The sequence below is a fragment of the Accipiter gentilis genome, unplaced genomic scaffold (assembly GCF_929443795.1).
Source record: "Accipiter gentilis unplaced genomic scaffold, bAccGen1.1, whole genome shotgun sequence".
Taxonomy (NCBI): Eukaryota; Metazoa; Chordata; class Aves; order Accipitriformes; family Accipitridae; genus Astur; species Astur gentilis.
Window position 1 is genome coordinate 656,231 of NW_026061070.1, and position 24,942 is coordinate 681,172.

Below are 24,942 nucleotides of genomic sequence, written 5' to 3' on the forward strand. Positions count from 1 at the left end.
ATATCTGTACTAAGACAGTTAGCTGTGCCGTAAAACTGAAGATCACTGCAACCAGTGCCATCTTAAAGAAGAAAAAACAACCACCACCAACAACAACCAAAAAACCTGAAAGGAACCATCACTGTGCATGTCATAAGCATGAAGTTATTTTAACCTGATGACTACTCTGCCCTATACTTTAAGCATCATGAAGTTTTTATGTATTTTTAAAGTCTAAGGTTATTATTTTAAATGGCCTACTTGTAGTGGCAGCCCAAGTAGCATTCTGGAGAACACCACAGTGCCCACAACTTCTACAGGTCAGTGCAGTCTGATCAAGCACTACATTTCTAGGGGAGGAAAACAAAAAACCACTACCGCTCATTTATTCAATTGAAAAGCTTATTACCTGCACCTTCCAAAGCAACAGGCTACAGGAACACTGAATGCAAAGTAAACCAGACCCATCTGGAATACTCTGACTCAGTCTCAGCTCCAAGTTACACATCTTTCATTTCGTATTTGAAGGGATTAACAGCATTTGGATGCACAGAAACTGCCTTTACAGTGAAGTCAGCAGACCTCCGAGTCAAAAGTTAAAATGTCTTCCTAAATTATAACAGTATTAGCACTTCCTCTGAAAAGGAGTGAAAAAAACACAACCAGGGAAGGAGGAAGTGACACAACACCAAGGGTTTTTTTTCCCAGAGATTACAAAATCCTGAGAGAACAAGATGCTTGTGCTATCAGAATAAAAATCCCCAAAGAAACAAAAGAGTTTACCTTTCCCTTGGAAAAGTTACTTTTGAGTCAAGATCTGCCCTTTTTCTCTCCCAAGCATGAAATCTCTCTTCAGCTTAAGACTCTCTTCTACTGCAGTAGAAGTTTAGTGCACATGCTGGAACCTGGACAGAATCTTATTTAAAAAAACAAACAATACAATAGTACTACAGTGGCTAGAAATCTTTTACATATTCTGATGAAAAGACTCAACTTATTTCTAGGAAATAAAGTGTTTGGGGCCAAAGCCAACAGATGATGTTCATGTAAGGTTAAATTTTTTTTTTTTTTTTTTTTTTTTTTTTAAATTGATATATTGGAAAAAGCTGGAGAAGGAAGCGGGGACAGAAATGAAAAACCACTCAGGGAGTCAGTGGTATAGACTGTCACCATGCAATCTCAATATTGTAATTGCAGATCACATAGTCAGAACAAGCCAGTCAAAAGTAGCACACTCCCTGGGAGAGGGGCGGGAGTCTCTCTCCCCTTGTCTTTCAAGCCAAGACCCAACTAGCAGAAGGCAGCTTTTCTGTCAGATAAAGCAAGGCAAAAGGATCATGTACAGCAACTTCCTTGCAGCCTCTTGCTCCTGAGCACCCTTCTTCACCTCTTTCTTTCTTTCTCTCTTTCTTCTGGTGATGGGAAGGCAAAGCATGTTCTGTTCCTGTGAGCCCATACTGCTTGTCCCTATAGTCACAGCAGGCACCTGTGATTCCTCTCCGAAGACATTTACGCATAGAAATCAGTTGAGTGGTGTGTTACGGAAGCATAAGCTGCAGTGGACGTGATTTTGAATCAGTTAATTTTGTGCCCACCATGACAAAATAAAACCAGCAATTTCTTACTTTATAGAAATTCTCCTAAAGTAGTAGTTGCCCCCAACAGCTGTCAAGTTTTTGTATCACAGGAGAACAAATGCAGCCAAAAGAACATTTTCTCTAAAAGGACCGCTCCGAACTACACAAGCAGGCAGGCACAGGCAGCTCCCGATTTAATAAAGCGTATGTACACAGCACCACTTAGTGGTGCAAGCGGAGTCACCGCTGACAGGAATGAGAAGCTTGAACACCAACCTTCCCGCCCTGGCCCCCTGGACACTGCAGCCTGATCTTGACAAATTGACCGCCTGGATAAAGAAAGCTATCTGGCAACTAAAAAGATCCATTGTACTTTTCTGCTCAGTACACCTAAAGATACAGATTCACCCTCGAAATCTCGGCAATTTCTTGAATACCACCAACACTCAGAACAGGTTTCAAATGGCAACGTGGCAGGACAAAGTAATAAATGCTTATCCTTAAGTCTGCTAACTTTCTAAACCTTTGCCTAGACCTTAAGGAAATGTAAAAACAAACAAACTACTGCAAAGTTCAATACGCAAGCCACGCAAAGTTAAGGCTATCAAGTAGGAACCTGATTACAAGTATAAATCATGCAACAGCTACTCTATGACATGTATGTCCTGAACAGATCATCCTCTACAGTGTAAGTCCAAGGTACAAACCCATCAGCACCTCCTTCCCTCTCTGTATCGCTGTGGTTACCTGCTCTGTGCCCAGAGCCAAAAAGAATCCCAACGTTGGAGTTACTGTTCCTTTTATGCCCACCCCCATACTTCTTTCCCGACGGAGAGGTGATGCACCTGATTTGAGGTGGAGTGCAGACAACCTTCTCATCTAGTGCTGGGCAGTTTATTTGTCCCATAAACAAACCCCAGGAAAGAGAATGCACGGTTGGACGGGTGCACTTGAGGTTTTGAACACGCGGTAGCACCGTTAACTGCTGAAAGAGCAGGACTCTCTGCCGCTCCGTGTCCATGTCACGACTGCCCTCACGTCCCCAGTCTGCACCCAGCTCCTCCAGGGTGTGCAGAGGGGCTTCCAGCCCTGGCTCAGCAGGCGTCCACATAAGATCCCCCAGCCAAGAGGGGGGTGTATGCTCACCTGCCACATCGATACCGTGGGTACATTAAAAGCCACCCCCCAACCCTTTCCCCAGGAGTGATTGGGGGAGGCTCTTCAGTCATCTGGCTGTAAACCCCCTCCCCCTCAGGGAGGCCAACATCCAGGCATGCCTTGCTCTAACTCCCCAAATCCACTGCCCTCCGAGGAATAAAAGGCGTCTGGGCCACTCCCCCGGCTCTAATCTGCAGATATGCCTGGCTTCCCAGAAGTAGGCTGAGAAAGCCAGCATTAAGGCAGTCCTTCCCACGCCCAGATCCACAAAATCCTCAGAGAAAAGAAGAAAAATAGCCACTTCACTGCAGCATGAAGTAAATAAACTTGGGGGACACAGGAGGCCAGTTCTCCTGGGGTCAATGGAAAGGAGGGCTAGATGCAACGTATCTGAGGATTTTCCATGTGCACAGCTGAAACAGCCATGCCTCAAGCAGGGATGCGTCCCATTTATGGCAGTTCCTCGCCACTTCTCATCCCCAAAAGACAAACTCGGGCCTCTGCCTTCTCCGTGTGTAGCTCCCCACTCCCTTCAGCATGGAGCTGCGAGGCTCTGGCTTTGTGGAGAACCACAGGTGGGAAACCGAGGCTACTAATGGTGACCACAGAGAACAGACCAGCTCGGAGGGGGCGAGGAGGGCCGATGCACAATTTCTACGTTTGAATTTGTTGGGAACTTGGTGGGAGTCACAGGCTTGCAAGCCACAACCCACAAGCTTGCAAGGCACAACCCCAGCTATCCAAGACATTGGCTTCCCAAGATCACAAACCTCCGGGGACGGGGACGGCGCCTGCGCCGGCGAGCGAACGCCGGGCTGCCCCAACGCAAAGCACGGCGCATGCGCCCGGGAGGCGCGTCCGCACGGCTGGTCGGGGAGCGGGCGCAGCGGGAAGCCCGCGGAAAACCACGCGAAACCGGCAACGCTCCCGAGTCTGACCTGGTCGGACTCCGGGGGCCGCGAGGACTACGCCGCGCCCGAGAGCCGCGCTGCTGCCCGGCCGCCGAGTCCGCGAAAACTACAGCTCCCGGCATGCCCCGGGAGGCAGCCTGCCCTGCTGCCTGACGCCGAGGGGACGCCGCTTCCGTTCCCCCCCACCTCCCCACGCCGGCGCAGCGGCAGTTCCCGCCGAGCCCCCAGCGCCGCTCCGGGTAGCTCCGGCACGGCGCGGCCCCGCTGCCGCTCCGTGCGTGCAACACGGACCCCGCCGTCCTCCTCGGGGCTTTCCCCGGGACCCGCCGGCCGACTGCGCAGCCCCGCCACGGGGCCCGGTGAGCCCCCACCCCGCGCGCACGTTCTCTCAGCCGCCCTGTCAGCGCCCCGCCCCCCACCCCCGCGCGCACGTTCTCTCAGCCGCCCTGTGAGCCCCCAGGGCTCCCCCTCGGCCTCGGCACCCCCACCTCCCCCGGGGCACCCCCACCTCCCCCGGGGCACCCCCGCCTCCGACGTTCGCGCTCCGAGGGGCGCCCGGCCCCGCTCACCTTCTCCCTCGGGGCAGCCGCAGCCCGGTCACTGCTCAGCTCCGCTCCTGCCTGGGCTCCCGGCGGCCCCTCCCCCGGCAGCCCCTCCCCTTGCCAGGGAGGGGGCGTCGCCATCAGCCTCTCACTGCCCGCACCTGCGGCTCCTCCAGCCCCGGCCCGCAGCTGTGGTACCGAAACCCGGAACCAAACCCCTCACCACCAAGGTGAAGTGAAGCAGCAGGCACTGCCTTGACTGAGTGACAGATGTCAAGAGTCATCTGATGTGGAAGAGGTGTTAACTGGGGTCAAAATACAGATTTTAATACCCATCTGATTTTAGTTCTAAGACTTGGCAATTGCCAGGTATCATCTTTTCGATTTCCCCAGGTCCACCCGCGAGCGAGGCCACAAGGGAGATTTCTTCCAGAGAGAGGATAGAGTTATTAAGTCTCAAGACCACGATTTGCTTTTCTCCTTCATGAAGAGGTGAGTGGATCATATAGCATCACTAGTCACCCAAGCAGTTAAGCCTGAACTTTTCACCTGTCCTTTAATGCCGTCAACTCCAAGCTAAATTTTTCCTGTTATTAAGAGGGGACCAAAGATCATGTGAAGTATTATTATCCTTTCTACAAATACACCCCCATCTTAGAGCTTTAGCTACTAGAGAAGGTCTTGGGAGTTTGGGGTCAGAGAAGCTAGCTGCAAGTACAAACTTTCATACAGCTCTGTTTAGGATGTGTGATGTTTCTCTGGTTGTCTAAACCGGTCTAAATTTCCACAGATGGTCCCGACTCTGGGTGGCTCTAACAAGGATCCTGGAACTCCAGTAAGTTCTAAACATCGTTTTATATTTTAAACATGATCCCAAGTTCCTTTTTGCACTTGTCTCTACGGTTTTGGCAGCTGACAGCCCCGAGGGGTGCTTGTACAAGTTTCTCCCGAAGGGCGAGTAAATTAATTCTTTTGTCCGTGAGGTGGATGGTTTGGTAACGTTATAATTCACAACGCTATAATTCCTTCTTTCAAATTTAAAAAAAAAATAATTGCCTTTTAAATCCATCCAATTGAATCTGCTAAAATGATTCTCATTGTTCTACCTCTTTTCTCAAGTTTTGGTTAAATTCAATGTCAGTATTCTCCACGGAACTAGATTTTCATCTGACTTTGGAATCGGAAAGGCAGGCTGTTACTGAGGTTAAATTCTGTGTCTTTACAAAACTTTGAATCAGTTACAAAACTACATTATTTTTTTTAATTCAAATTACAAAACCGGTTAATATCAAGATGAATAGCTCAAACAATAATTGTTTCATTTTGTTTATCTCATGTTTAGAACCCCTCAAAAAAACCCACATACACCCTCTAAACACACAAAAAGATTATTGCCCTCGACAATATTCCTAATAGCAACCCCAACATTATAAACTTTACACAACTGTTTTCCCAAATAGATAACGTGAAACTTACTTATAGATTTTCCGTTTTAAAGGGACAGTTTCTTTAGACTTCCAGTTTCTTGTTGGGTGCTTTCTTTATTCTCGAATAATGAAGCCAAGGTTCTTCTCCCAGACCTTTACTGCTACAAGTGTTGTTAAAATGACTCGATACGGTCCTTTCCACTTCTCGGTGATTTTATATATATTCAGTCTCCTGGTCGGAAGGGATGCGCTGCTACGTCCAGTTCTAAGGGTCCAGCTGTGGAGACATACTGACAAAGTTCTTGAAAAGAATTGCTTAAAGAAATCATAACACCTTTTAAAAACATATCTCCAAAGATACTCAGAACACAGGACTCTTGATATGGTCTTTCATACAACATTTCCTAAAGACTTGACTTTTCTTTCTCTTCTGGCTATACTCCGATTCTTAATAGAGCCACGGGTAACGCTTTAACCCATGTGAGGAGTGAGGTTTCCTGACAAATTTTACTCGACTGTTGCTTAAGGATATAGTTCATTCTCTCTCTCTCTCTCTCTCTGCCCACACACTTGCTTGTGGTCTATGTGGGGTGTGATAGTCTCAATCCATAGATAATACTTGGCTCAACTTGTCTCATAATCTTTGCTATAAAATGAGGGCCATTGTCAGATGACATTCTTACAGGCACCCCATATTTTGGTATTATCTCTTTGAGCAAGACTTTGACTACTTCCCTTGCTTTGTTGGTGCGACAAGGGAAAGCCTTGGGCCACCCAGTAAAGATATCAACTAAAACTAGGACATATCCTTATTTTCAAGGCAATTCTATAAAATCAATTTGCTAATATTCTTCTAAAAAATTTCCTTATTTAATAATCCCAAAGATGATCTTATTACTGGTTCGGGGATAAATTTACATATACATTTCACGTCCACTTATAATTGTTTAAACAATCTTTGTCATATTTCGCTTTCTGTTTCCCAGTATACTTTGTGATGTTCAATGGGGCAATTTCTCTTATTATTGTGGGTGGGACTATTATTCGACCTGTCGGTGTTACAGCCTATCCTGTTTCATTTTGTTAGCCTGCAATCTAATAATTAATTCTTCATCTTTTTCATTATAATTTGGAGTTTCTTTAGGCAATTTTATACCTTTCTCTGGAACTAGTGCTAGGATGCCTTTTTCTGCAGCCTCTTCAGCAGCTTTATCAGCCAGTCGGTTACCTGCGTTAGGACCGGTCTTACCTAACGGATGTGCTTTACAGTGCATCATCGTGACTGCTGTTGGGTTTTGAATGCTTTCTAACAATTTCAGTATTTGTTCTGCGTGCTGAACGGCGGTTCCTGGTGCAGATAACAGTCCTCTTTCTCCCCGTATCGCTCCATGTGCACGTACCACTCCAAAAGCATACTTTGAGTCTGTCCAAGTGTTGACTCGCTTTCCTTGACTTAGTTCCAGAGCTCGAGTAAGAGCTATCAATTCAGCCTTTTGGGCAGAGATCATCGAAGGCAAAGTTGGCAACGCAAGTACCTCCTCAGTAGTTATTGCCTATCTCGATAAAACGTTTTCCTTCACAGATGGAACCGCTTCCGTCGGCATATAGTTCCCAATCTGTTTCTTCTAGTGGCACATCTCAGAGATCCAGTCAGCTGGAGTAAACTCTTTCGATTGCCTGCAAGCAGTCACGTTCCAGTTCTCCTTTAACTCGGTCAGTTGTTGAAAACGCAACAGGGTTAACGGCGGTAGTAGTTTTTAGGTAAACATCATCTTGTTCCAGCAACAACACCACTTGGTATTTCAGCATTCTGCTAGGGGATAACCAGTGCCCCCCTTTCCGTTTTAGCACAACAGTTATCATATGGGAAACGTACAGTAATCCTTTCTCCTCAGGCGAACTTACGAGCTTCCTGGATCAGTAGCACAGTTGCAGCGACGGCTCTCGGACGACCAGAGCATCCCAGACTCACGTTATCCAATCGCTTCGAGAAGTAGGCCACAGCTCGCCCACTTGGCCCTAAATATTGGGCCAGGATACCCAGAGCTCTACCTCTTCTTTCACGAGCAGAAAGTTCAAGTGTCTCTTGTGAGATCTGGCAGACGCTAGGGCTGGCACCCCTATTACAGCCTGTTTCAATTCTTGGAAGGTAGCTTTCTCGGCATCGGTCCAATCCGTCGTTTGAGGTTTTGAGCTGCTCCTATAAAGGTCAGGCCAGCAAGCCACAATTTATAATCTACAGGTGACACCACTCGACCATTCCCGGAAATGCTTGTCATTCATTTTTTTAGTCTTAGGTTCGGGGAGACGACACATTGCCTCTTTTCTCTCAGTTCCCAATTGTCTCTGTCCTTTTAGGATTTTAAAACTCAAATTTAAGTTTCTTCTTTCTGGGTTATTTGGGTTTTTTTCTTTTGACACTCGATATCTACTGATTCCCAAAAAGTTCAAAAAGTTAAGAGTTGACTTTGTGCATTGTTCTTCCGTCTCAGCTACCATTAACAGATCGTCCATATATTTCAGCAAGATTTCTTGATTATTTTCTTTCTTCCAAATCTCTAATTCTCGTGCCAATTGATTTCCAAAAATGGTAAGACTATTCTTAAAGCCTTGAGGCAAGACTGTCCACGTATATCGTGTTTTTCTCCCAGTCTCAGGATTTTCCCATTCCAAAGCAAAAACCTCTTGACTATTGGGATCCAAGGGAATACAGAAAAAGGCATCTTTTCGGTCCAACACTGTGAACCATTCTCATTTCTCCGTTAGGGTTGTTAACAAAGTATAAGGATTTGCTACGACCGGATGAATACCTTGTACTATTTGATTTATTGCTCTGAGGAGGTCTTGAACTAATCTATCATCTTTTTCATCAGCCTTTTAAAAGGCAAGATCGGGGTGTTATATCTGGATTCACATTCTATTAACAATTTGTATCTTAAAAATTTTTGTATTACCATTACTAACTCTTTCCGACTTTCCGGTTTTAGGGGGTATTGTTTCATTCTTACCGGATTCGATCCTGGCTTTAAATCAACTCTCACAGGTTCTGCTTTTTGGATTTACCGGGAACTTCCCAGTCCAGACGACTGGAATGACAGCATTACACTTGGACCGGTATAATCTTCTGCTTTCGGTAAACATCCTGTTAACAACAAAGCCGCTGCTTCGATACGTTTAGTTTCTGGAATTAAAATTTTAAGCTCTCCATTTTTAAATTTAATTTCTGCCTCTAAGTTCTCAAATAGACCTCTCCTTAACAGGAGTTTAGGAGAATTTGGCACATACAAAAACTGCCGAGTGACCCATTGCTTTCCTAATTTCATTGTTAAAGATTTAAAGAAGGGTCTAGTTTCTCGTTCGCTTGTTGCACCAACACCACCAATTTCTTCAAAACTTAACTCTCCCTCTGAGGTATTTAAAACTGAAAAGGTGACTCTAGTGTCAACTCAAATTCAATTTTCTGTTCTCCCAGTTTAGCTGTAACCAGAGGTTCTGCTGGGAGACTCCCCTCCGGTCCCCGTCCGATACGTTCACTTAAAAAGAACAAATCTACATATGGCACTTTATTCCATTTACTCTCTCTCCTACAAAACAACAGTAATTGCAATATAGTATTGTAACTCAAAGTTCTGTTTGTTTACCATTTTTCCTGCAGTTCACCCCAACGTGCCAATAAACATCCCAGCGGTGACGTTTCTGGTAACTTTTCATCAGCAGTTCTATTTCCTGCACTCTTATTCTTAAACAATTTTGCTAATGCCATTATACTTATATACATTCAAATACCAAATACCAAACAAATGCAAACGACAGCTGTCCCAAATAATACACAAAGTCCAACCCAGCAATAGCTTTCGCTTATGACTTACGGGCAGACGCCTAGGCTTCCACTGCAGACGGCTACCCTCCAAGCCCCAACCCTGGGAAGCTTTCGCCACGCCTCACGGGCAGGCTTTCCAAACAAATTCCAAAGAAGCAGCGCCTTACCTTTTTTCCAGGGAACGCTGCGAGGAGCTTTGCGTGTCGAGGGTGACGGTTCTCCCCGAGAATACCTCGGTGCCGGCCGGAGCTCGATCGACACGCCATCTCGTCCAGTCTCACTCGCAAGGTCCCATCTGGGTCGCCAAAACCGTTACCGAAATCCAGAATAAAACTCCTTAACGCCAACGTGAAGTTAAGAAGCAGGCACTTTGTTTATCGCAGCGCTGGGGACACGGGGGATCGCTCCTCCAAAGGCGTGTCCCACTTAGTATCAAAATCCATCAGTTTTTACAGGCTTTTCCCGTCAGGTCATTGTTACCTAAGCTCCTTCCGTAAAAACGCATACTATGCTCGTTCTTAAATTTAACCGTTGTAACGATCGGTCCTGTGATTATATAACCTTACCGATATTCTTATTTAAAAACAATCATTGGTCAGTGACACTTGGCTCTGCTGACTGGCATCGTCGATACTCAAATCAAGATGGGGAGGGTAAGGGGGTTTCCAAGCAGCAAACTGGTGTCCACGACGGTTTCCTTAGTTTCCTGAAACAGAACGTAGGAAAACCAGTAACTTCCTGGTGAGGTTTCTAGGGTTAGCTGTTTCAAACTTTAACAATATTACGGTCCCTAGCGTCACGCATAACACAGCTCCTAAAGTTTCTATGGCTACGTTTCAAACTTAACAATCCTATACGTTACGCTTCACAATTTTACTTCTTAATCAAACCTAACTCTTCTATGTGATTAAATGTTGATTTCTTTACCAGAACATTTGCAACAGCTGGAGCCCAGCAGGAACAGGGGGGGCACGGCCCGACCCCCCCCAGCGCCTCACCTCCTCCTCCTCCCCTGGGCTCCCTCACAGCCCCTCGCCCCGTGCAGAGGGAGCGCAAACGCAGCCCAGAGGGCAAAGGGGCCGGCCGGCCAGCGTCTATTCAGTCAGTCGCGCACCTATCGAGTCCTGCCAGCGAGTCTGCTCCGGGGCTCGGGGCGCCCCCCGGCGCTCCCCCTGCCCCTCGGACACCTCTGATAGCACATTTCCATACGTTCTGTATGGCACGTCTAAATATTTGGGTGGTTTTAATACTTTGTACCAGCTGTGGTTTGCTGCTAGGTGACTATAAAAGTGAGATTTGGTAAATAATGGTTAGAAATCTTATACTAACGCTACAACTGAAACAACAGACAAGAGTATAGCCGAGCAATTAACTAGCAGAGGTAGGTACTCCTAAGTTTTGCAGTTCTTTGCTCTTATGACTAGATGTTCCCCTGTAAGCTAAATGGGAACAATGCTGAAACTGACCACATGTGATTGAAACTGCGTTAAGCTTCAAGATCAAAGAACAAGGACAAGAATAAAGACTTCGAGGACAGCCAGCAAGAACTTCAAATGGGTCGGTGGTCGCAAAAGCAGCCCTTCGTCTCAAATGGATCCTTCCTTGCACGTGATCGGATGTAGGCAGTGCTATGATAATCGGTTGCCATCGTTTTTATGTATATGTATACTCATCTGATTAATAAGCAATTAGTTATTCTATATAACCTGTTTGTGCTAAAGCTGTGGCACGCACACTAGGTGGAACTATCCCCCGTGCATCCAGCGCTGCAGTGAAGAACGCCTGCTTTCTAAAACTCCAAAATGAGTCTTAGGGAGTTTCGTCGACCGGCTTTTCAGTATCAGAGGTACAAGGGAGGAAAGGAAAAAAAAAAAAAGCAAAAAAAAAAAAAAGCAGGGGTGTGGGAAAGAGAGGGGACCAGGGGACGGAGGGGGCAGGGAGGGACCACAACACCGAAGAGGGGAGACGGGGCCCCGAGGGCCCGGGGCTCACCGCAGCTCTTGTTCTTGGCGCTGCCAAGAGACTTTGCCAGTTCAGCCGCTTCTTTCTCCTTCTCTCCTCCCTTCCTCTTCTGTAACTCCAGTCGCTTGGCTGTCCTCCGCATAACGGAACACGCGAGCCCCTCGCAGCTCTTGCGAGATGAGGCCTCCTAGACACGTAGCCTCGCTCGCTCGTTCACTACGTGGCCGTACCGTGCTGCTGGTCACGCATCACCCTGGCGGTCTGACCTGCTGTGGACTACGAGGAGGGATCCTCCCACACCCACAGAGGCAGGGTCCCTCTGGCCTGCAGCGGGAGGCAGCTGCCAGCCAGATGGCCTTCCGTTTCTTCTTCTTTACCTTTCTGCGGCCTCTCCAGCTTCAGCAGCTCCCGTCCACAGCCAGTAAGCGCTCCGCCTGTCCCTCTGCGCTCCCGTGCCGTGAGGAGAGGGAGGCCGGGCAGAGACAGGCCACGCGAGCCTGAGGCTGCTGCAGTCAGCGGCATCTCCGGGGACGAAAGGACAACCCCGCTCACGGCGTGGCCTCTGGCAGAGGGAAAGAGGCAGCAGCGACCGTTATTACCGCAGCTCCACCCTGGCCAGAGCCCCTCCGTCCGCAGGGGCTTCCGCGGACGGACGCCGCTCCTTCCCCGCGCCGCTGCTAACGGCACCCGCCTTAAGGGAGACTCGAGAACACCGGAGGGCCAGCTTGCCGCCCTCACGACAGGGCTCGGGGGCTGCCTGCGGCTGCAGCACAGGCTTCAGGGGAGGGGCTGCAGCTGGGGGCAGCCGCAGGGGCCGAGCGGGGCTGGGGAAAGGCGCCGGGGGAGCTCCGGCGACTCGGGAAGGCGCCCGCTGGCCGCGCCTGGGGGGTGCCCGCCTCCGTCCCCTCTTCCCTTCTGTCGGCTCTCGGGGACCTGCCCGGCGCTGCCCTGGCCCGGCTCGCCTCCGGCGGACCGGGAGCCTGCCGCGGCGGCCGCTTCGCAGCTTCCCGTCCCGCCGGCCCCGGGCGGCCAGCGGGCAGGAGGCACCCGCCGCCGCGGCCGCCGCCGCCCCCGCCGGAGGGGATCGCTCGCCTCACCCGCGGTCCAGGCGCTCGCCCGCTGCCGCCGACAGCCGCGCCCTGCGCGCCGCCACGCTGCTCCCGGGGACCGCGCATGTGTAATATGGAGGAGGGAAAGGAGGGAGGCAGGGCAGGAGATAGGAGAGCAGGGTGCGCAGGGCGAAACAACTCGCGTGGGTTAAAAACTCGTGTGGGTGAAGGGGGTGGGCTGGAGCAGGAGATGGGGGTGTGCATGGCGGAGACACGGACCTAGTGGGGAGGGTAGGTGAGGGTACAAAGGTGCACGGGGGGGTACTAAAACCAGACGTGCTGCTTCACAGAAATACGGTCCCACCTGAATTCAGTAGTAGGCTTTCTTCTGCGCTTAAACACTAATCAGGCATTTAAAAGCTTCAGTAGACTTGCAAACTGAAACCTCTGACAATTTACGTAGTCTTCTAATTTCTGATATCCAGGATATGTGAAAATAACACTCTCAATTCAACAGTTTTCACCGAGAATGATATGTGTTAACCTAAATCACACAAAGTGAATAATATCATGTTAGCCATGTAGCCTTTATTAAGAGGTTGAAATTACCTTCTCGGGATCTTTTAAGCTTCTAAGCGTAAAATAATTAGTGTAGCTTACAGATGTGGAAGAGAAATCTTTTGGTATCATAACCAAAGTAGTCTTCTCCTCTATGAATGGCAACACAATCTGTAATACTGCATCGACACTTCAAAACCCATTCTGTCTCTCCCCTTTTGTCATCCAATGTTGTCTTTTAGATATTTCAAGAAATTCTTTCATGGTCTATCCCATAAAATGAGAAGTAGATTATTACGGAAGAGCTCCACAGATAAAAAGTTAATGCATTAGACTAACTGTGATATAAAAATTACTGGAGATCTATTTATGTGTGATGTTCTGATGAATTATCTAGTTGTTTACAATTGCTAGGACTTCTCTCAGCGGTAAATCACTGGCAATGTGCACGAACACAAGAAACTCTTCACGGGGCACATTCATCCTTTATGCAATTAAATGAAGTTTTTAAATCACAAAAAGATTTGGCTGTTACACAGTCTGTGTAAATTACATGATAGTAACCCAAACCACAAGACCATGTCTCTCCTACTTTGCTCTGTTGCAGAAGAATCTCAGCTTGCAAAACACATCAGTTTTCTGTAACACAGATAACCAGGGTTCACACAGTCAGACTTTTCAGTCAGAAGGCCACAGAAAGAATCATAAAGAGACCGAGTATCTTTTCCTTAAACATCCTGTTTACAGACAGCTATGTTACCTCCAAGTGCTATGAAAGTTACTTTCTCTAAAACTATCTTCCATTTAGTTTTCCTTTTTTTTTTTTTTTTTTTCCCTTTTCTTCCCCTGAAAACAATCTTATAGCTTAATCCTTATAGGATTTTTTTTCAAGTTTTGTTTTTTTCTAACGACTATCAACACATGAACACTCTAAATAGTTTCAGGAAGGTCAGTATTTACTACAGTTGCACTTGATCCAACATCCCACTTTTTTTTCCACCAAGCAAAGGAGTTCAACCAAGTTTCTTTCAAGAGCCATACAGGAGAAAGTACAGATTCTGCTCTGTCTGCTAACAAGCAGGCGAAGGAGCTGCTACCGATTTGAAAACTGTAGAGGCTCTGCTGTGCCCATTTTGAACTGGGGAACAAAAATAGTATTTAGGTCCACTTTTTCTCATTTGCAAAGCAGATCCACTGCCTTGGGAGACTGACCAGAATTACTTGGAACAAACAGTCTTTTTGCCTAGGATCTGTTTGTTAGTTCAGAAAACAGTCACTACGTCCCTGTGATAATATGACACGATTTCATCAAGACATTTCTGTCTCAAGGGGCCCAGCTGTATTTTATTTTCTATTAACACAGCATCTATCCAATTCCGGTCTCTGACTTAAGAGATGAGCAACATGCAATTTCTTCAATGTCTACTTATCACGTGAGGAAGTCAACAAACCTCTTTTCACAGTTACAAGCACTTTTCAAAGATGTGACAGTTCCCTCCGGTCATCAACTGACCCTGAACAAGTTGGAAAATATAAAAGGATCAATAAATGTGAGAAAGACCTTTGGTATGAGGGAACCCAGACAAACCCGTGCAGCAGCTTTCTTCTCTATTGATTGGAAGAGAATGCTGTTTGGCTGCTGCTTCTACGGATAATCCACAAATTATTTGCTATTCTTCTTAGCCAAAGGGCTAAGGCAGTGCCATCAGCAACTTCATAACATACCCTGAAACAAGAAGCAGATATTACAGCTCCAAGTCTGAGGAAACAGCATCAATGATTAAGACAGCTCTAACATGGAAGGCCTGGTAAGTGGCAGTGGTATAAGGCACTAGCAATTTATCAGGGCTCTCTTTCAAATGCTGGCATTTTCTGTGACTTGGATTTTGCCTATTGTTATGAGATCATTACATCACCTATCACACAAGTGTAGCTTTGTTAACTTTCAAAGAAAAGCTGCTAGACAATATACAACACAAAGTTAGACAAGCGAGGGAAGTACACAGGGATTTCACAGGCAATCTGGAATCGGGCACCCGACTTGAATTCCCGGCTTTGAAAACCTCTCTCCAAATGACTTACCATCCTTTCACTAAGATCCAGCAGCAGTTCCCTCCTGTGCCTCATGCTCTTCTTTAGCCAGCCAAAGCCCACGGAGCTGCACTGTAAGCTTGAAGACGAGGATGCCAGCTGCGTGTCCTATTTCTGTCACCTAGTTTTTACGTACCGTTTCTTGCTAATCAAAAGGCCCAGTGATTCCTCCTCACACATCACACTGGAGTTAGTACGTCCAAGCATTATTTCTGCCGCGCTACATTTGCACGGATTAGCTGCTGAACCCTCCAGATGATGTACTGCTTTTCAAGAAGGGTGTAGTATAACTGGCGAGGGTCTACAGTAAGTCCAAGAGGGTGCTCAACGATGTACAGGAGTCTGACTTCAAAGCATAAATTGAAAAACAGCCGCTTAACCTAGAAAGGGCAATACTGAAGAGAAAGAACAATGTTTAAACTCTAAAAGGTAGCTGTAAGGAAGAACTATTGTGTGCATCCACTGCACACAGTTACACGGAATCATGGGGCTTAAATTACAACCTGAAAAACTTAGGGTATGTGGCAATCTTTGCAACAGTAGTAATAATTACAGGAAATGTTTAAGAATAAATTAGGCAAGCATTTGTCAAGAATGGTACAGAAAGTTGATCATTCACCTCTAGAACGAGAGCAACACTAGACTATCTTTAAAAGTTCTTCTTTCCCCACTGCTGTCCCAAGGCCAGGCACCGGCCCGGCCAATGCCAGGCCCCTGCCCGCCGGCTCGGCCCCTGCCCGCCGGCCCGGCCCGGCCAAAGCCAGGCCCCTGCCCGCCGGTTCGGCCCGGCCCCTGCCCGGCCAAGGCCAGGCCCCTGCCCGCCGGTTCGGCCCGGCCCCTGCCCGGCCAAGGCCAGGCCCCTGCCCGCCGTCTCGACCCGGCCAAGGCCAGGCCCCTGCCCGCCGGCTCGACCCGGCCCGGCCAAGGCCAGGCCCCTGCCCGCCGGCTCGGCCCGGAGAAGGCCAGGCCCCTGCCCGCCGGCTCGGCCTGGCCCGGCCCGGACAAGGCCAGGCCCCTGCCCGCCGGCCCGGCCCGGACAAGGCCAGGCCCCTGCCCGCCGGCTCGGCACCCCCCGGCCCGGCCCGGCCAAAGCCAGGCCCCTGCCCGCCGGCTCGGCCCAGCCAAAGCCAGGCCCCTGCCCGCCGGCTCGGCCCGGCCCGGGCAAGGCCAGGCACCTGCCCGCCGGCTCGACCCGGCCCGGCCAAGGCCAGGCCCCGGCCCGCCGGCACGGCCAAGGCCCGGCCTGGCCCAGGCTAGGCCCCTGCCCGCCGGCACGGCCAAGGCCCGGCCTGGCCCAGGCTAGGCCCCTGCCCGCCGGCTCGGCCCGGCCCGGCCAAAGCCAGGCCCCTGCCCGCCGGCTCGGCCCGGCCCAGGCCAGGCCCCTGCCTGGCCAAGGCCAGGCCCCTGCCCGCCGGCTCGGCCCGGCCCAGGCCAGGCCCCTGCCTGGCCAAGGCCAGGCCCCTGCCCGCCGGCTCGGCCCGGCCCAGGCCAGGCCCCTGCCCGCCGGCTCGGCCCGGCCCGGCCAAGGCCAGGCCCCTGCCCGCCGGCTCGGCCCGGCCCGGCCAAGGCCAGGCCCCTGCCCGCCGGCTCGGCCCGGCCCGGCCAAGGCCAGGCCCCTGCCCGCCGGCTCGGCCCGGCCCGGCCAAGGCCAGGCCCCTGCCCGCCGGCTCGGCCCGGCCCGGCCAAGGCCAGGCCCCTGCCCGCCGGCTCGGCCCGGCCCGGCCCAGGCCAGGCAAGGCCAGGCCCCTGCCCGCCGGCTCGGCCCGGCCCGGACAAGGCCAGGCCCCTGCCCGCCGGCTCGGCACCCCCCGGCCCGGCCCGGCCAAAGCCAGGCCCCTGACCGCCAGCTCGGCCCAGCCAAGGCCAGGCCCCTGCCCGCCGGCTCGGCCCGGCCCGGCCAAGGCCAGGCCCCTGCCCGCCGGCTCGGCCCGGCCCGGCCCAGGCCAGGCAAGGCCAGGCCCCTGCCCGCCGGCCCAGCCCGGCCCGGCCAAGGCCAGGCCCCTGCCCGCCGGCTCGGCCCGGCCCGGCCCAGGCCAGGCCCCTGCCCGCCGGCTCGGCCCGGCCAAGGCCCGGCCGAGGCCAGGCCCCTGCCCGCCGGCTCGGCCCGGCCCGGCCAAGGCCCGGCCCTCGGCTCGGCCCGACCCGGCCAAGGCCAGGCCCCTGCCCGCCAGCTCGGCCCGGAGAAGGCCAGGCCCCTGCCCGCCGGCTCGGCCTGGCCCGGCCCGGACAAGGCCAGGCCCCTGCCCGCCGGCCCGGCCCGGCCCGGACAAGGCCAGGCCCCTGCCCGCCGGCCCGGCCCGGACAAGGCCAGGCCCCTGCCCGCCGGCCCGGCCCGGACAAGGCCAGGCCCCTGCCCGCCGGCTCGGCACCCCCCGGCCCGGCCCGGCCAAAGCCAGGCCCCTGCCCGCCGGCTCGGCCCAGCCAAAGCCAGGCCCCTGCCCGCCGGCTCGGCCCGGCCCGGGCAAGGCCAGGCACCTGCCCGCCGGCTCGGCCCGGCCCGGCCAAGGCCAGGCCCCGGCCCGCCGGCACGGCCAAGGCCCGGCCTGGCCCAGGCTAGGCCCCTGCCCCCCGGCTCGGCCCAGCCCGGCCATGGCCAGGCCCCTGCCCGCCGGCTCGGCCCGGCCCAGGCCAGGCCCCTGCCTGGCCAAGGCCAGGCCCATGCCCGCCGGCTCGGCCCGGCCCGGCCAAGGCCAGGCCCCTGCCCGCCGGCTCGGCCCGGCCCGGCCAAGGCCAGGCCCCTGCCCGCCGGCTCGGCCCGGCCCAGGCCAGGCCCCTGCCCGCCGGCCCGGCCCAGGCCAGGTCCCTGCCCGGCCCAGGCCAGGCCCCTGCCCGCCGGCTGGGCCCGGCCCGGCCCAGGCCAGGCCCCTGCCCGCCGGCTCGGCCCGGCCCGGCCAAGGCCCGCCCGAGGCCAGGCCCCTGCCCGCCGGCTCGGCCCGGCCCCTGCCCGCCGGCTCGGCCCGGCCCGGCCAAGGCCCGCCCGAGGCCAGGCCCCTGCCCGCCGGCTCGGCCCGGCCCCTGCCCGCCGGCTCGGCCCGGCCCGGCCAAGGCCCGCCCGAGGCCAGGCCCCTGCCCGTCGGCTCGGCCCGGCCCGGCCCAGGCCCGCCCGAGGCCAGGCCCCTGCCCGCCCAAGGCCAGGCCCCTGCCCGCCGGCTCGGCCCGGCCAAGGCCAGGCCCCTGCCCGCCGGCTCGGCCCGGCCCGGCCAAGGCCAGGCCCCTGCCCGCCGGCTCGGCCCGGCCCGGCCAAGGCCAGGCCCCTGCCCGCCGGCTCGGCCCGGCCCGGCCAAGGCCAGGCCCCTGCCCGCCGGCTCGGCCCGGCCCGGCCAAGGCCAGGCCCCTGCCCGCCGGCTCGGCCCGGCCCGGCCAAGGCCCGCCCGAGGCCAGGCCCCTGCCCGCCCGAGGCCAGGCCCCTGCCCGCCCGAGGCCAGGCCCCTGCCCGCCCGAGGCCAGGCCCCTGCCCGCCCGAGGCCAGGCCCGGCCCCGTCCCGGCCCAGGCCAGGCCCCTGCCCGCCGGCCCGGCCCGGCCCGGCCCCGTCGCGGCCCAGGCCAGGCCCCTGCCCGCCGGCCCGACCCGGCCCCGTCGCGGCCCAGGCCAGGCCCCTGCCCGCCGGCCCGGCCCGGCCCCGGCCCGGCCCAGGCCAGGCCCCTGCCCGCCGGCCCGGCCCCGGCCCGGCCCAGGCCAGGCCCCTGCCCGCCGGCCCGGCCCGGCCCCGGCCCGGCCAAGGCCAGGCCCCTGCCCGCCGGCCCGGCCCGGCCCGGCCCCGGCCCGGCCCAGGCCAGGCCCCTGCCCGCCGGCCCGGCCCGGCCCGGCCCCGGCCCGGCCCAGGCCAGGCCCCTGCCCGCCGGCCCGGCCCGGCCCCGGCCCGGCCCAGGCCAGGCCCCTGCCCGCTGGCCCGGTCCGGCCCCGGCCCGGCCAAGGCCAGGCCCCTGCCCGCCGGCTCGGCCCGGCCCCGGCCCGCCCAAGGCCAGGCCCCTGCCCGCCGGCTCGGCCCGGCCCGCCCAAGGCCAGGCCCCTGCCCGCCGGCTCGGCCCGGCCCGGCCAAGGCCAGGCCCCTGCCCGCCGGCTCGGCCCGGCCCGGCCAAGGCCAGGCCCCTGCCCGCCGGCCCCCCTCACCCCATCCAGCCGCTCGCCCTCCCTCTCTTCCCGCCGCCTCCGCACACAGCCGCAGCCCGGCGCTGCCCGAGGAAACCCTCACCTGACAGCAGCCGCCACCTCCGCACAGCCCCGCACCCCCGGGGTGAGCTGAGCTGATGGGCTGAGCTCCAATCTCCCCAGAAACCTCTGCCCTGACACCAGAGTCTCTGTAAACAGTTTCTGACCTCTTTTGGCACGTCACAGGATAGTAACCCAAACCACAAGACCATGTCTGTCCTACTTTGCTCTGTTGCAGAAGAATCTCAGCTTGCAAAACACATCAGTTTTCCGTAACACAGATAACCAGGGTTCACACAGTCAGACTTTTCAGTCAGAAGGCCACAGAAAGAATCATAAAGAGACCGAGTATCTTTTCCTTAAACATCCTGTTTACAGACAGCTATGGTACCTCCAAGTGCTATGAAAGTTACTTTCTCTAAAACTATCTTCCATTTAGTTTTCCTTTTTTTTTTTTTCCTTTTCTTCCCCTGAAAACAATCTTATAGCTTAATCCTTATAGGATTTTTTTCAAGTTTTGTTTTTTTCTAACGAGTATCAACACATGAAAACTCTAAATAGTTTCAGGAAGGTCAGTATTTGCTACAGTTGCACTTGATCCAACATCCCACCTTTTTTTTCCAACAAGCAAATGAGTTCAACCAATTTTCATTCAAGAGCCATACAGGAGAAAGTACAGATTCTGCTCTGTCTGCTAACAAGCAGGCGAAGGAGCTGCTACTAATTTGAATACTATACAGGCTCTGCTGTGCCCATTTTGAACTGGGGAACAAAAATAGCCCTTCCTGTTTCAACATTTAGGTCCACTTTTTCTCATTTGCAAAGCAGATCCGCTGCCTTGGGAGACTGACCAGAATTACTTGGAACAAACAGTCTTTTTGCCTAGGATCTGTTTGTTAGTTCAGAAAACAGTCACTACGTCCCTGTGATAATATGACACGATTTCATCAAGACATTTCTGTCTCAAGGGGCCCAGCTGTATTTTATTTTCTATTAACACAGCATCTATCCAATTCCGGTCTCTGACTTAAGAGATGAGCAACATGCAATTTCTTCAATGTCTACTTATCACGTGAGGAAGTCAACAAACCTCTTTTCACAGTTACAAGCACTTTTCAAAGATGTGACAGTTCCCTCCGGTCATCAACTGACCCTGAACAAGTTGGAAAATATAAAAGGATCAATAAATGTGAGAAAGACCTTTGGTATGAGGGAACCCAGACAAACCCGTGCAGCAGCTTTCTTCTCTATTGATTGGAAGAGAATGCTGTTTGGCTGCTGCTTCTACGGATAATCCACAAATTATTTGCTATTCTTCTTAGCCAAAGGGCTAAGGCAGTGCCATCAGCAACTTCATAACATACCGTGAAACAAGAAGCAGATATTACAGCTCCAAGTCTGAGGAAACAGCATCAATGATTAAGACAGCTCTAACATGGAAGGCCTGGTAAGTGGCAGTGGTATAAGGCACTAGCAATTTATCAGGGCTCTCTTTCAAATGCTGGCATTTTCTGTGACTTGGATTTTGCCTATTATTATGAGATCATTACATCACCTATCACACAAGTGTAGCTTTGTTAACTTTGAAAGAAAAGCTGCTAGACAATATACAACACAAAGTTAGACAAGCGAGGGAAGTACACAGGGATTTCACAGGCAATCTGGAATCGGGCACCTGACTTGAATTCCTGGCTTTGAAAACCTCTCTCCAAATGACTTACCATCCTTTCACTAAGATCCAGCAGCAGTTCTCTCCTGTGCCTCATGCTCTTCTGTAGTCAGCCAAAGCCCACGGAGCTGCACTGCAAGCTTGAAGACCAGGATGCCAGCTGCGTGTCCTATTTCTGTCACCTAGTTTTTACGTACCGTTTCTTGCTAATCAAAAGGCCCAGTGATTCCTCCTCACACATCACACTGGAGTTAGTACGTCCAAGCATTATTTCTGCCGCGCTACATTTGCACGGATTAGCTGCTGAACCCTCCAGATGATGTACTGCTTTTCAAGAAGGGTGTAGTATAACTGGCGAGGGTCTACAGTAAGTCCAAGAGGGTGCTCAACGATGTACAGAAGTCTGACTTCAAAGTATAAATTGAAAAACAGCTGCTTAACCTGGAAAGGGCAATACTGAAGAGAAATAACAATGTTTAAACTCTAAAAGGTAGCTGTAAGGAAGAACTTTTGTGTGCATCCACTGCACACAGTTACACGGAATCATGGGGCTCAAATTACAACCTGAAAAACTTAGGGTATGTGGCAATCTTTGCAACAGTAGTAACAATTACAGGAAATGTTTAAGAATAAATTAGGCAAGCATTTGTCAAGAATGGTACAGAAAGTTGATCATTCACCTCTAGAATGAGAGCAACACTAGACTATCTTCAAAGGTTCTTCTTTCCCCACTGCTGTCCCTCTCCGTATTTCTACCCTCAAACACAAGCATCATCCCCAGCTCTGCACTTACAATTCTATCTGCATATGCACATGTCTAGAGATGCACATTTATTTCTTCGTTACACACAGCTGAAGGAGAGTACTCATAGGTAAGCCAATTTACATAAACAGCTTCTGAAAGTTAAACACCTCGGCTTCTTGCAAAACGTCAGCCCAACAGAACACCGTCAGCCCAACAGAACACCGGGAGCGGTATGTAAATCCTTATGCCAAAATTGCGTTCTCTTAAATCTTATGAAAACCATTTCTAACATAAAGCCTGACCTGACTGGTCTATTTTCTGACACTCCCCTTCTCTGTCATCAGGTACTTATTAGATAGTAAAACAACTGACGGGGTAAACACCATAACTAGCACAATAGCTGACTTCCGTAGCAGTTGCGTATCAGGTCTGAAGAAATGTGAGTTTAGTAGGTGTATAGGTAGATACACATTCAGAAATGCACAAGAACTGAAAGGAGTAATCTGTAACTGGTAGACTAAGAACACTGCAATAGCATGCAATGTAAATCAACATGCACCTATAGGGAAGGGAAGTACAGAAACATTCTTCTGGATTAAAAAAAAAAAAAAAAATACGCAGCAATGGTAGGAAAAGGTACTTGGAACGTGCCACTTTCAGTCCACTGAAACAATGTCTGCAACAGCAGTAAGAACACTGGCAAACTACCTTCTCTGTTCCACAGGGCCTTGAGACCCATACGCATTGTCTGTTGCCACTTGCTGTTAGGAAACAAAGGCACTGCGATCAGTAGAAGCGTGTAGAACACCGAAAATGAAACTTTTGAGTATGTCACATGCAAGATCCTCATTCTCCGTACAGTCTACAAGGTTACACAATTGTAAAATACTTTGTAAGAATGAGAATCCTGACGTTTGCCTTGGATTAAAAAAGTTTTTAAATTCCGTTTCGAGGTTTTTTTCCCCAAGGGTTTTAGAAATAAAAGCGTCTTGGTAAAGTGATTTTCACACACTGCACAGACACAAGCAGTGTTTCTCCCACTGCGAGAGGAGTATCAAAATACTCTTATCTAATATGTTAGACAAGAGTGACCGAGGTCACAGGAGAATCTGTACTTTCCCACTGATTACAAGGAACGGGCCAGCTGCTTTGTGCCTCCTATGCAGCTGGAGCATGCAGTTGCCTGGTAACTTGTTCCGACCTATTGCATCTTAATCACATATACACGTAGGAATACCAAGCTGACCGCTTAGGTTTATCAGCCAAAACAGTTTACAGCAACGCAATAGTTTAGAGCAATTCAGGAAGTTTAACACTGAATTTAGGTATGTGCTTATATGGTTTGATGAACAGAGCTTCTATAAATGAAAGGGAAACAACAGAAGTTATTTATATGTGATTTCAGAACATACAAAAGGTATAGTCTACAAACCAAGTATCAAGTACTAGCAATATTTACCTGTTCAAAGGGCATCATGTAATGTCTCAGACTCAACAAGCATAAACTGACAGACTGTTATGATTTGAAAATTTTAAAAAAGTTCCAATAGTGTGCCCAAAATGGAGGTGTTTCAGTGTTCAGGCTAGACTCCTTGTCTCCAGTAAATACACATCTTAATTCTAACACAGGATAAAAACCGATTTATAAATGTCCTCTTGTAAAAATGAAACCGTTCCAATCACCCTGTTCACTCCTATTTAAGATATTAAATAGGGCAAATCAGAAGTAACTTGAACCAATCCCTCCCACCCAGCTATAAACCAGGACCATACACAGCCCTTGCAGACTACACAAGATCCTGTCTCATTCCAGCCACATCATTAGCATAAGCTGTGCAAACCCATGCAAATCAACAGGTTTTCCAGGCATAAAAGCAGACTCCAACAGCAGTTAAGCCACTTCTTACAACTGACAAGGTCATACTTCCATCCCTGATCATAGCACAAGAACAAAAGAGAATGGGTCCTTATTGTCCTTCATGAACTTGAGGGGCTGCAAGAAACCAGTGAAGTTACAAGCCTGGATTCTGTAATGTCGCTATCAGCATAATTTCCAGATCAAAGATCCGGCCTCCTGTTAAGATCATCAAACATAATTTTGAGTTTGGAGGACAGGTCATCACAACACTATGTTAGGTAGAGTATAAAACCTTATCATCAGATTCTCAGCTAGTTTAAGTCAATGTATTCTGTGTGTTCCGCTGAAGTCAATGAAACTAAACACACTATCACAGGAAAGAGGTATTTCAGCATGCCTCAGACCTGGAAAACTATCTTGAAAAATGCCCATAACTTTTAACACAAATTCTCTGCACTTCCCACGATCTCTCAACAGCGAGCAGTAGTAAGACCCTAACAGTTACTTGCAACCTATTTCTTGCATAGCATTCATTTTTATTTTAATTTTAAAAGGGGCAACTAATACATAAGATTTTTGCAGCTACTCACAAAAATCAATAAGCAAAGACATTTGTTCCAAGATTTAAATTACTTGTATAATTTAAAAAACTATCAAAGCTCTGTAAAGTAAAAAAGATACATTTACCTACTAATGTAGGAAACTACAGACAAACTTCAGGAAATGACCAAAGGTGCAGAGGATAGGCTAATAGGCTAAGGTAGAAAAACAACAACAACAAAAAAAAACCCAGGAGTTCTACAGAAAAATGAGTGAGCAGCCCACAGCACTGGCAGACAACAGATTTTTTTATACCCACTTCCTCCACCCCTTCTTCCTATTCCCTCCCCCCCCCCTTTTTTTTTTTTAAGGGAAATAATTATTCTATTGTGAAACATATTGTCAGTGATGCAGTTGAAGCCAAAAGTTTACATGAGTTCAGGAGAGGATTAACCGAATTCTAAGACATGTGCCAACACAACTGCTATAGAAAGCATCTGCATCACGGTGAAATGCAAACAGCTACTCTGATAACGACACATTATTATTCACTAAATTTGCCTTTGCCTTTTACCCTGTTGTATAGTTACTAATGTTGAAAAGAGTCACTGCTGTGCAAGAAACTAAAACTTACAGTGCTTCATGCTGGGAGAGAACTGTGGCCCGTCAGCTCGTGGCTGTGAAGCCTTACAACTTAACACGTTGCAGTTGCACACCAACAAGTTCTGAGGTGGACTGCTGACTGTATTCAATAGTCACAGCTTAGGTAGGAGGATATGATAAACTTGACTTATTTGCCTTTAACCGATGCTCCAAATATGTTAAAGTCGTTCTTAAAGCAGGTTACTGGTTTGATTACCCTTCATACAAAATCCTCCTTCAAATGGAGGTTTCTCTTCTCTTCTT

At 51.1% G+C, this 24,942-nt stretch overlaps 2 protein-coding genes and 1 long non-coding RNA gene across 7 annotated transcripts in view; 1 reads left to right on the forward strand and 2 right to left on the reverse strand.

The window, feature by feature from the left end:
• Window positions 1-24,942, reverse strand: part of LOC126037370 (electroneutral sodium bicarbonate exchanger 1-like) — a 265,741-nt gene that overhangs the window by 235,368 nt on the left and 5,431 nt on the right. For 2 of the 4 annotated variants that reach the window (XR_007505652.1, XR_007505659.1), the window contains exon 1: window positions 4,195-4,238. The exons of the other annotated variants lie outside the window; for them this stretch is intronic. The gene's annotated coding sequence lies outside the window, so the exon portion shown is untranslated. Of the gene's footprint in view, window positions 1-4,194; window positions 4,239-24,942 lie in introns of those variants that run through there. 4 annotated transcript variants of the gene reach the window in all.
• Window positions 1-24,942, reverse strand: part of LOC126037369 (electroneutral sodium bicarbonate exchanger 1-like) — a 230,242-nt gene that overhangs the window by 127,367 nt on the left and 77,933 nt on the right. The window lies entirely within an intron of this gene.
• The window catches only part of LOC126037378 (uncharacterized), a 31,502-nt gene continuing 11,515 nt past the window's right edge, over window positions 4,956-24,942 (forward strand). The window contains exons 1-3 of one of the 2 annotated variants that reach the window (XR_007505670.1): window positions 4,956-5,002; window positions 9,250-9,293; window positions 10,345-10,397. This is a non-coding gene — a long non-coding RNA (uncharacterized LOC126037378). Of the gene's footprint in view, window positions 5,003-9,249; window positions 9,294-10,344; window positions 10,398-24,942 lie in introns of those variants that run through there. The other variant, XR_007505671.1, reaches the window with a different exon arrangement.